The sequence below is a fragment of the Otolemur garnettii genome, unplaced genomic scaffold, assembly GCF_000181295.1.
Source record: "Otolemur garnettii isolate 467f Iridium unplaced genomic scaffold, OtoGar3 scaffold00220, whole genome shotgun sequence".
Classification (NCBI taxonomy): Eukaryota; Metazoa; Chordata; class Mammalia; order Primates; family Galagidae; genus Otolemur; species Otolemur garnettii.
The window spans coordinates 908,756-919,459 of NW_003852615.1; positions in this window are offsets into that span (position 1 = coordinate 908,756).

Below are 10,704 nucleotides of genomic sequence, written 5' to 3' on the forward strand. Positions count from 1 at the left end.
TTGACTTTAAAACCAGTATTAAAGAATTGTTGTTCTGCTACCACAAAATGTACAGTAGATAGAATAAAAGTTTAATCTTGCCTGGTCAAGCCAGAAATTCTCTGTGACCTCCTGTTTTTAGAAGATCAGAGACAGCCCAGAGCAAGTTCAGGGAAAATGGACCCCAAATAGCAAGAAAACATGAAATATGTCACATGAAGAATGATAAAATATCCTGCGTGTGCTTAACCTGCAAGAGAGAATTTTGAGGGAATGCAGGAAAAGAGAGCTGTCTTCAGAACTGGAAAGCGGTCATATTGGAAGGGAATCATGCTTGTCCTTGTAGTCACTCAACGTAAATGAAACCTCTTGAGTGATAAATGTTGAGCTCAAGCCCAACACTCCAGGGATTCAGACTTTTAGGTCTGTCTAGTAAACTGAAAGGGACATGTCCAAGTCCATTTGCAAGAGAAATTAAAGAACTTCCTGAATGTCACCTCATTGTAAGTGGTCAGTGGGCACAAAGCTATCAACCCAAGGACAAAGTCTTCTTTAGCAAAGATAGAGTGGACTCTGAGAAATGCATGGTGATATCTCCTGATCTTGTCCCTTGAAAGAGTCATGACTAGATCTTAAGGAACAGAGGTGGATAGGTAGATGTGTGAGTGTCATAAGGAACAACCAAAAGTACCATTTTCTCTAACACTTCTATTAGACTTTGGGGCTAAGCAGCTCCAGCTTGGAGCTATACAGACTAAGTTATTTAAAGTGGAAAACATTTTTTCTGTTTTCTTCCTCACAACAGAGGAAGAAAGAAACAGGACAAGGAACACAGGCCACCCCATGGTAGCTGAACATGACTCACTGGCCTCATTTGTATTGTAAGCACATGTGAAACATTCCCTTGGTAAACCTCAGTACATTGGGAGTTGGGGGACATTTTAGGTTAATGGAGTCCTATATTATCAGGAGAGACATGACACAGCAAAACTCAGGTTACTTAAGGAAGAGTTCCTCTACCAGTGTGAAGTTTCAAAATATGAAATAAGCTACCTAGAGAATACTTCCTCCAGGACAAAGGGGCACATCCTCATATCTAACCCAGCACTGACATAGAGTGGGCTTTTAATAAATGCTTGTTGAATGGAAATTCAGCTTGTCTTACTGAAGATGTTTCTCTCTTCAGAGAAAGAAAAAAAAGTTTGTGGAAGCACAAAAAGGAAAACTTAATCTGCCATTCTGTTATTTTCAACCTAATCCCAATCAACAATTAAGAGCAGGATGGTGACACAGAAGTGATAAGAACATGTTAAAAAGTGGTGAGCATTCCTTGGACAACTGGTCAATTCCAGGACTGGTGTAGGAAAATACAAAAAGAGTATTTGAGAATATAAGAAAGTTCTCAAAAATAACTATACCAAAAGGACAAAGGAGCCTGAAAGAGTATCCAATGGCCAACACAGAAAACCTTTAGCAAAAAATTAAATAACAATAATATTGGATTATAATCTTATAATAAAATTAATATCCATGAATCCATCTTAATATAAATAAATACCTGAATAAATAAATGGGGAAGAAGAAACAACTTTTCCTTACAGAAAGATTTCAATTAATAGAAAATAACCACTATTACTGATAGTGATAGTAATTCCTTTATTGTTACAGGCAAGGTCCACCAAAGTATGCTAAAACTAGTGGGTAAAAATTTAAGTGGAAACAGAATATTTGCAAATTCTAAAAGTACCTCCCCCCAAATAGTGAGTAATGAAAAGGGGAAAACATTAATATTGTAAGCAGAGATCCTGGCAGACCTCATCCTGGCCATGTGGTCAAAGTTAACGTCACCCGTAGTACATATCAACATCCTATGCCCCCTGACCTGAGGCACTGAGAAGGGCACTTCATGTCTGAGGTATTCTTTCCAGTAAAGCAGAACCTTAATCTAATCACTAGAAAACATCAGACAAACCCAAGCTGAGGAGATTTCTACAGAAATAACTGACCAGTACTTTTTAAAAGTCAGGAAAGACAAAGAAAAACCGTGGAACAGTCACAGATTGGAGGAAATAAGGGGACATAACAACTATAAAAGGTAAGAAAAACCAAACTGTTTTTCCTACTCTCACACACAACAGTCACCACACAAGACAGTACACTTCTCACACTAGATGGGAGGTGGAGTTCCATACACCAAGCAATTCTCCACTGGACAACAACTAGGTGTCCTATAACTCAATTCAGTTGGGCATCATCTACCTAGAGTTATAATCAGATTCCACAGGTTAAGGTTCAGTCACAAAATACTGCCCCCCACTCCATACACTAATCACTAGTTGTAGGTTGTCACCTATACTTCTGACTGACTGGCTGTAACTTGGAGTATGCATGACTCCCTTTCCAGGTTCAATTAATTTTCCAGAGCAGTGCACAACAACAAACACATTTACCATTTTTTTTGCATTAATAAAAGATATGATAAAGGATACAGGCGAATGACCAGATGGAAGAGACGCATAGGACAGTGCATGTGGGAAAGGGCTTGGAGCTTGCATGCCCTCTCCAGGTGCACCATGTTTCAGGCAATTCCAAGTCTCCAGCAATCTGGAAGCTCTCAGAACCCTGCCTTTTTGAGGTCTATGGAAGTTTCATTATGCATTACATAGGCACAAGTGATTACATCGTTGCCCATCGGTGATCAACTCAACCTTCTTCCCCCTCCCCTGTCTCCTACCTGGAGAGGGTAGCTGGAGATTCCAACCTTCAAATTACGTGGTTTGTTTCTGTGGTAATCAGCCTCATCTTGAGACTACCCAGGAGTCCACCAAGGCTCAACATAATAAGAACAAAAGATTCTCCCATCACCAAGGAAATCCCAAGAGATTTAGAAGCTTTGTGTCAGATACTCGTATTGCTCAGGAAACTGCAAAGGTTTGAGGAGCCCTCTGTCAGGAACTGGCGTCTAAGACCAAACAGTAGAAAAAATGATTATCATAGCACCCATACTTAAAGACTTCTGTGTCAGGAACCGAGGACAGAGACCAATAAATGTATTTCTTTTATTATTTTGAAACAACTAAACATAATGTGCAATTCCCATTAGTGGGAAAACAGCAAAATCCAAATAAATTCTGTGGTTTAGTTAATAATAATTTAGTTCTAAAGTTAATTTCTTAGTATTTATAATTGTTTTGTGATTAAGCAAAATGTTAACAAAAGGAAGGCGGGTGAATGGTACATGAGAACTCACTGAACTGTTTGTGCAACTATTCTATAATTCTAAAATTATCTCAAAATGAAGAAGTTTTAAAAAATATGATGAGCACATCCTGGAATTCCTAGGACAGGAGCAGTGGAACACTGGGTAAATTCAGCACACACTCACTAGCCATTAGGAAAGCCATTTCAAAAAGTTCAGAGAAAAGACAGACATGATGTCACATCCAGAGTTCCAAAAGAAAAAGTGATTCAAGAGAAATAGTGGACTCTGATACAAATAGCGGAATTGTCTGAGAAACTTCTGAATCATCTTCCTGCCTCTATGTCTCCCCTATAACCAATCAGTTGTCTAATTTTATCAACTCTATCTCCTATATGTGGCTCCATTCTAACCCCTCCTCTCTATTACTCCACACTGAAATAGTTGGTACTTTCATCTTCCTCTTAACTAATAGTTTCCTCTCCACAAGTTTTCTGAAGCCCGGCACATTCTAAACTGATGACACTAGAGTTATTTTTCTAATCTAACCATTTCCCTCTTCGGTTCAAGAATGTTCAAGTTTATTCCAATTGGAATAAATCCAGATTCCTTAGCATAACATGCAAGATCTCACTCCATTTAGCCACTCCAAAACTTCATTTTGGTTCAGTTCCCCTATAAAGTACTCCATACTCCAGCTTTGTGACTAGTTATGAAACCCAGGATATGTCATCTCCCCTGGTCCCTGTTCATGTTATTCATTCTGCAAAGGATACCATATTATCCTTCTCTATCCTGCAAATTCTTATTTTTTCTTGCTCAAATATCGTTTCTGTTTCAGACATATTTCTCTGATTCTTTGCAATCTCTCTACCCCACTCTCCATGCCCTATAAGCATTAATCCTGCCCTCTACTATGCTCCCCAAAAACATTCTGAACACTGTTCATGAGCACAGACTGTGATGCACATGGCCCATGGGATATGGGCTCTGAGCATGTATCTATTATGAGAGTATGAATCCTTGATGGGAGGCTCCCTGTCTGATTCACCTATGAATTCCCAGCATTAGGTCAAGACCTGGCTTTCAAGGGTCAGTCACCATCATTGCTCAAGTTTAATTGAATTAAAATATAATCAAATCTGGTTCACCGAGGGATCCAAAACAAATCTGTATGGCTACAAATGTTCCTATAGAACTCAAATTTTAAAATGGCACAAAAAGCAAGGAAGAAATAAAAAGCATATGAATGTGGATGGTATAGTGCTATTAATACAAGTATACTATTAGAAATGCTATTACCCAGAATAATCCAGGCTTGAAAAACAACAACACAAAAATATTATAGACAACTGAAAGGGCCTATTAGCTATCTCAACTTCAAAAAGAATAAGTAAGGAGAAAGTCCACTCTTTGGAAAAGATGGAAATAATGTCAAAGATGAAAAATTATTCAACTTTCCTTTTCCCTACTCTGTTTCTTTCAAGAAGGATGATATTCACACTATAAGGTGTAGAAAAGATCTTAGAAGAAATAAAACCAATTTGCTTTGAAAGAAATTATGTCACTAGATTCAATTATTTTCCAGGATATGGAAACAACTTGCTGATATGAATCTTTTACATAAAATCAGTCAGCAATTCATAAGAAATCATGAAGGATAGAATTATTCAAGGGCTAGAAATGAAAAAATAGTTACAATTAAAAACAGAATGAAGAAGATAGAAAGGAGAGAGACCCATGTATTTCGGGAGCCATGAGTCTCAGTTTAATATTGACATCCAATTATATTATATAATAGTTGTTTGACAAGTGACTTGTCAGAGTTTATGAAACTGTGCTGTCCAGTATGGTAACCACTAGTCACATCTCACTATTTGAATTTAAATTACTTAAAAATTTTAAAAACTTAAAACTCATTTATTTACTTAGTCATACTAACTACATTCCTACACTCAAAAGCCACAAATAGCTAGCGGTTACCATATTGGACAGCATAGATCATGGAACATTTTCATCATTGCGGAAACTTCCATAACACAATGCTGTTAAGGAAAGAAATGATCATTTGAAATCAACATGATTTTACTGAGAATGTTACACTGAACTAATAAAGTTTTGATCATTTGATATTGTCATACTGTTGAAGATAGGAACTGCTTAGACTATATTGACTTCAGCAAAGCCTCTACCAATGTTTCTTCTGAAACCCTAGTTGACAAAAAAGGAAGAAATATAGATACAATATAACACAATTCAACAAACAACTGTCCCCACAAAGTGTTGACGATTATATTCCTCTAATATAATTTGGGGAAGAATGATCTACTAGCTCATTCCAAAATCATTTCACTACCTTCTCTTGCTCAACGTTTTTATCAACGATTTGCCTGACAAATAAGAAGAAGTCATTAATGTTTCAAATGACCAAATAATTCTGATATTATTTTATAACTGTCTGCAGGTCAATTGTTAAAATATGTCAAAGTCTTTTACAATTTTACTTTTTCACTCACAGTTTCACCTCCTCAGGAAATAATCTTGTATGCTCTTGTAAAAACCTAACTACATATTATTAATAACAAAATATTTAGCAAAATGTGAATATCTAACAATAGGAGACCATTAAATAAAGTGTGATACATTTGCATTGATCACCACTGTGTTTCCAGTGGCCAGCACAATGCTATGCACCTTGTGAGTGTTTAAAATAATATACCACATTACTAGGCATCTACCCAGAAGAAAAAAAATCATTTTATTATAACGATATTTGCACTAGATTGTTTATTGCAGCTCAATTCATAATTGCCAAGATATAGAAACAACCCAAGTGCCCATCAACCCATAAATGGATTAATAAATTGTGGTATATGTATACCATGAAATATTATTCAGCCATAAAAAAGATGGAGACATCTTTTGTATTAATTTCAATGGAATTGAAACATATCCTTCTAAGTAGCATAAAAATGGAAAGCAAATATCCAATGTACTCAATACTAATATGAAGCCAGTAGATGATCTAACACATACCCACATAAGAGAAAAACTCAATTCAAGTTGAGGGGATAGGGGTGGAAGAAAGGGAGAGTGGAGGAGGAAGGGGGATTGGTGTGTTCCCACTTAATGAGCACAATGTAAGGATATATGGCACACCTCCTGAAGGCCAGAACACAGCTATAATGGGGACTTTACCTAACAAATTCAAATATTGTAACCTAATCATCTATACCCTTATACTAATCTGAAATAAAAATAAATAAGCTAAATAATATATCAAATCGAATTTTAACACTGTGAGGAAAAAAGCAAACTATAAAAAAGCAAAGCTATATTATATAATAATTTTATAATAAATGCAATGTGTACTAAATTATTAATACAGTAATATATATATGTGCAGAGAGAATAAGAATAGGCAGATATATACCAAAATGTTAATATTCATCTTTTCGTAATAATATTTATCTCTTTGATAATGAGTTAGGGACCATCTTTGTTTCTTTTAGTTCATCAATACTTCCTTTTTTTTATTAAATCATAGCTGTGTGCAATTATGGGGTACAATGTGCTGGGTTTGTATACAATTTAAAATACTTTCATCAAAATGGCTAACATAGCCTTCACCTCATTTTCTTAGTCACTGTGTGTACTTTCTAAAAGTTTAGTCATAAACAGATCATTCTTTACCTTAAAAACAACATTTTGATCAAGGAACAACAGAAAATATTATATGTTTGATAAAAGAGGAAGAAAGCAGATCTCAGTAGCTAAAATGATGGCCCAGAATTTACAAGGAGAAGCCTAAAAGGCATATATGTGGAAAGGCTAGCTTTCAAATTGAAAATATATGGTTTGGAGAGGACTGAGGTAACAATAAATTTGGCAAGATGTATACAGAGCTGTTTAATGAATTGGGTAGCTCAGTCTCTGAAAAAGCGACCATGAACTCAGATTACATTTATAGGAACTCCTATGAACAACAGGGAGAATGACGGCCCCTCTGCACTAGAGGGCTGATTCCACTTCATCTACTCCCTGGTCACCTTGTTTTATACAGTAGCACTTACCCAGAGTGGATAACCAGGAAACTCAATGAACTGAAAATTGTACAACATGAAAAATATTGGCAAAATTAGAGATCTTTAGCCCCAAATAGAAAAACTGTAGAAATCTCTGCATCATTTGTCTTTATGTACTGGGAGCATTGTTACACAGAAGAAACAATACGCAGTTGATCAGGTCATCAATGCAAAGAAGTTACAAGAGATCAGATGTCTAGTCAGTATAAGAAAAAATAAAGCAAAAAATGTACTGAACTCACATGAATGTCTATAACACCTTTATTCATAATCTCCCCAGTGGGCAGCAACCAAGATGCCCTTTAGTAGATGAACAGACAAATTAAACACTCTAAACAATGGAATATTGTTTAATGCTAAAAATATGTGAGCTACCAAGCCATAAAAAAGACGTAGAGTAAATCTAAATGCATATTGTTAGGGGGAGAAATACAGCCATGTGCATGACATTCTAGAAAAAGGAAAACTATGGAGACAGTAAAAATATCAGTGGTTTCCACGGGGTTAGGAAATGGGAGAAATGAATAGGGGAGCAAAGAGGGTTTTAGGGCAGCAAAACTGTTCTGCATGATACTGTAATGATCAATACCTGTCACTACATACATGCCAAACCCCATAGGATACACAGCACAGTGAAGCCTCACCTAAACTATGGGCTTTGATTGATAATGACATGTCAGTGTTGTTTCACCAACTGTAACCAAATGTACTACTCTGGTATTTAAAGTTTATATTTTCATTTTATTTAAGTTAAGGGGAGATGCATTTGTTTTCTCTCAATACCATAAAAGCCATTTATCTACAAGGAACCCTACAAAATTTGCATCAGGACCCCTGCCTAACAAATAGAGCCGGATGATAAGGAAACTTCTACCATAAGATTTCTGCTTCCAGCAATGATGCAGAGCTACAACTTCATTGATATGTTACTGATGATGGGTTTAGTTTTGGCTTTTGGTTTTGTTATTTAATGTGGTAAAGTTCTAGCTAGGAAAAGTATATCTAGAACTAAGATTTAGTTCTAGCCAGGGTGAGGAAACAAAGAATCCAAATCCCCAGCAAACTTGAGATTAACTGGAAGGACATAGCACTGCTCACAGGGGAGGGCTCCTGACGAGATGTGATAACTGTTGCTGGGAGCACTCCCTCCTTTCCTGAGAAATGAGAGAGTTGAAGTTGTGAAGATTCGGGAACAACCAGGAGGCCAAACTCATGGCCCTCCTATGCCAAGCCCTGCAGAGGTCTTTGGCTCTTTGCTTATTGTGGGGGGGGTCTCAACAACTCCCTAGTGGGAGGCAGGATTTGCTTAGTACCCAGCAGTAGTAAGATCAAGCCATTCAGCAAACTCAGATACACATACAATAGATTACTGTCAGGAGGCTCTGTAGGGCTCAGGAGTAGCAGGTTCTCAGAGGGCTTAAAAAGATTTTTTCACTCAGTTTTTCATTAATTCAACAAATATTTACCCAGCATCTTCTGTGTACCTAGCGCCATCCTTTCTAGGTATACAGCAATAAAGAAGTCTTTTTTTTTTTTAATGAAGCTTTCATTCTATTGGAGAAATTGAGGAAGAAGAAGAAAAAAGAAGGAACAACCAATAGCTACTGACAAGAGATCCCAAGGTAGACCACCAAAAAGTACTCTTTCCAGAAGATTCCATCCCACCATCCTCCAAGTTTCTAGTTTTCAGAAAGCCTATGTAATTTATGGAAGTCTAAACTGGATTCTTGAGACAAATGGCTATTTTCCAGCAGCATTCCAAATATTCAGGTTACAATTTGGGAGCACCTTTATGAAACACCAGAATTAATTTCTGAGCTCCAGGCTGTTCGTCTGTACATCTCCATTAACTGGTGTCCTACAAGTAGCAGTGAACATAGTGGAAACTGCATAAACTTTGGAGCCACCCACATCTGCAGAGGCATTTTGCAAATTGGGTGACCTGGAAGATGTTACTTAATTTGAGTTTAGTCATATGTAAAATGTGGAAAATACCTACCTCATTATCTGAAGATAAAACAAGATAATGTACAGAATGCTTCTACTAGAATGGCCCTTGGGAAGTGCTTTTGACATATAGCTATAGTTATTATTATTAGAGCTTATCACTTCCTCCCTAGCCTGCCAAACTCCTTGCAGAGCAAGACCAACAGATGCATGCGGGGCTGTGCAAGCCCCAGGGGAGTGCGAAGGAGCTGCAGAAACCACCCTGCAGGGGCCACTGGAAGCCATGGAACTGCTATATTCCGATATACCCACGGAAAATCCATATAAATTTTAATGATACTATTGCCAAATATTGCAAGCTTCTTCCCAAATCTACTGAGAAGTTAGTGCTAGAAGTTTATTTGTAAGCCTTCTATGGACACTGAGTTGGTAAAAATACCACGTGCCTCCTCAAAGCAGTGCCACGTTTTGAGCATGTCAAGTAAATTAGTCAGGATTCTCTAGGTAGAACCAATCGGACATCAATTGGTAGAGATAAGGATATGTAAATGCAGATGTATGAAAGGGAATTTATTAGGGAAATTGACTCACACAACTGTGGAAGCCAACAAGTCCTATGATAGGCTGTCTGCAAGCTGGAGAACCAGAGAAGCTGGTAGAGTGGCTCAGTCCAAGACGGAAGGTGTGAGAACCAAGGAAATTGATGGTGTAACTTTCAGGTTAAGGCCAAAGGCCCAAGAGCCCCCAGGGAACTGGTACAACTCCCAGAGTCCAAAGGCACAAGCACTTGGCATGCTGATGTCCAGAGGCAGAAAGAGAAAGGTGTCCTGCTCTGGGGGTGGGAGGGAGAGAAATCATCTGTCTTCTACCTTTTCATTCTATCTGGGCCCCCAGCTAATTGGATGACACCCACCCACATTAATGGTAGATCTTCCCTGCTCAGTCCACTGACTAAACACCAATCTCCTCTGAAAACATTCTCATAGACATACCCAGAAACAATAGTTCACAGCCATCTAGGCATCCTCAACCTGTTGACACTTACCATAAACCATCACAGCTGGGGTTAATCTAAAAGTGCCCTGAAGAATTCCCTGGTGCTCAGCCAGTATCCAGGGTAGGCCATGGGCAGGCAGCTTCCCACCCTGCACCGGCCATCTTGTGTGGGCATGAGGTGAGCATTAATCTTATCTTGGCTACACAACTAAATGTGTAGAAGTGGAAGTGAGTGAAAAGAGAAAGAAAGTGAACTAAGGTTTGTCAAGGCTTTGGTACTTTGAAGACACCCAAGACCCAGGAGGCTTCCCCAGTGCCTCTGTCACCACCACCACCGGACTGGCGGCTGTGGGAGTCTAGAGAGAAGGAAGACTAGGACATGTGGGAACTGTTGGTGGCTCTTGGGACTCTGGGATGGGCCTGCTGTGACATTCTGACATGTTTCCCAGCAGCCATTCAAATGTCCTTTAGTATTAGGGACATTTGAATGGCTGGCTG